The sequence below is a fragment of the Acomys russatus genome, chromosome 1 (assembly GCF_903995435.1).
Source record: "Acomys russatus chromosome 1, mAcoRus1.1, whole genome shotgun sequence".
Classification (NCBI taxonomy): Eukaryota; Metazoa; Chordata; class Mammalia; order Rodentia; family Muridae; genus Acomys; species Acomys russatus.
In genome coordinates this window covers 111,637,229-111,639,544 of record NC_067137.1, presented here as the reverse complement: position 1 = coordinate 111,639,544, position 2,316 = coordinate 111,637,229, and positions in this window count along the sequence as shown.

Genomic DNA, 2,316 nt, shown 5'->3' with positions numbered 1-2,316 from the left:
CAGGCACCGGACTGAGGCTGAGAGGCAAGAACTCCAGCATATTGAACAATGCTTAAGGCCATGTCCCTTCCCAACTGTGAACCTGTACTTTTCTGGAAATCTCCTGGGAAACCCCATCTACAGGGCAAGTACATGAGCAGAACCACTGTGTAAACCTCCATATCACCTGTCGGATTAGAACTCCATCCTAGGTGTCTCCAGAGACACGCTGTAATTCCACTTGCCAAAAAAATTGCGAGAATGTCTCAGAAGGTAGCTTAGAAACTAGAGAGCCACCCAAATGGTGTATACAGTTGCTGCTATAGCAATCGACTCATTGTGATGTCCCTTGAGGAGTCCATACCTGTCCTTGGATGTGGTACACCACCCACCCCCTCATTTACAGAGTGAAACTGAGGCTGTGGTTGGTTTGACCATGAATAGCCCCATAGGCTCATTTATTTGACTGCTTAGTCCCTAGTTTGTGGAACTGTTTGGGAAGGATTAGGTGTGGTCCTGTTGGAGGAGATGTGTCTACCAACTTGAGGTAGGCCTTGAGGGTTCACAAGACCATGCCATTCCCAGTCAGCTCTCTCTGCCTCGTGCTTGTGGATCGTATACAGCTCTCAGCCACCGCCTATCTGCTGCCATGCTTCCCTCATGATGGTTATGGACTCTAACTTTCTGGAACCAAGAGGTTTAAATGAAATGCTTTCTTTCATAAGTTGCTTTGGTCATGGTGTTCTGTTGTGGAAATTAAAAAAAAAAAAAAGTAACTAAGATATAGGCCAACTGGGACTACATAATGAGACCCTGCCTCAAAATAGGATAAAATTAAATTGAAATTAAAAAGCATCTTTAGGGCTGGAGAGATGGCTCAGTGGTTAAGAGCACTGGCTGCTCTTCCAGAGGTCCTGAGTTCAATTCCTGGCACCCACATGGCAGCTCACAACTGTCTGTAACTCCAGTTCCAGGGGACCCAATACATTCACACAGACATACATTTAGGCAAAACACCAATGCAAATAAAATAAATAAATTATTAAAAATTTTAAAAGCATCTTTAGCTGGTAATCTCAGCCCTTGGGAGGCAGAGGCAAGCGGATTGCTATGAGTTCAAGGCCAGCCTGGTCTATAAAATGAGTCTAGAACAGCCAAGGATACACAAAAAAACCCTGTCTTGAAAAACCAAAAAAAAAAAAAAAAAAAAAAAGCATCTTTAGTAAAATCTAAGCTCTGCCTCCTCACCCTGCCTAGTCCTAACATTCTTCTCAACATCAAATCTGTGATTCCTAGGGTGATTTGAAAAGACTAGGGAACTCTCCTGAGGATGCTGAGGTGACAGCATTAAGCTCTGTCTTTGTCTCCTCACTGAGGACTCTGCCAGCACGGGGTCTTCAGAAATCACACAGTATCTGAGGCTATTGATACTTTCTTTTTTCTTTCCTTTCCTTTTGTTTTGTTTTTTTTTTAGTCTTTGTTTTGTTTTTTTGAGACAGGGTTTCTCTGTGTAGCCTTGGCTGTCCTGGACTCATTTTGTAGACCAGGCTGGCCTCAAACTCACAGAAACCCACCTGCCCTGCCTCCAAAGTGCTGGGATTAAAGGTGTGCGCCACCATGCCCGGCCGACACTTTCTTTTTAAAAGAACGTTAGCTCTAGAAGACATTGCCAAAGTCTAGCCAGACTCACCAGGCCACTGTGCTCCATAGACATCTTCCCCTCCATCTGCCTCATCTATTGGTCTCTCTACTCATGACTGAGAGAACATAGGTACAGTGGCTACTTTTCTCATCATCATGACAAGACTCTTAACAGAATCAGCTCATGGAACGAAGGGTTTGTTCTGGCTCATGTTTGCACAAGTAACTCTGGGAAGCTCCTGTCCATGGCAGCAGGTATATGAAGCCACTTTCTCACATCTTGGAGGTAGACTAGAAGCAGATAACTTTGGCTGCAATTGGGGGTCATAACCCACTAGCCCTATGGTCCTAGTCTATCACCTAGGTCCTGTGTCCAAATGGTTCCACACCTTCCAACCATCAGCTCCAGCCAGGACCATGGGGGGAACATGACACATCCAAGCCCCAACCCTGGAAGCAAGCAACCCTAGGACTCCACTCAGTTGTTTGGAGTCTTTCTCGCATGACCCCAGCCTTCTGACTCTCCATCTTTCCCCAAGCTTATAGACGAGGGTAAAGAACGGATGCAAATCCCCGGGCCCAGCTCATGCACAGCATCACCCTGAGGAAGGGATCCGTGTGAGATTGGGAAGATGCACCACCTGGGGAAAGCTAAGGGCTGTAGCCAAAGGAAGCGGAGGACCCTGCTAGGAATAG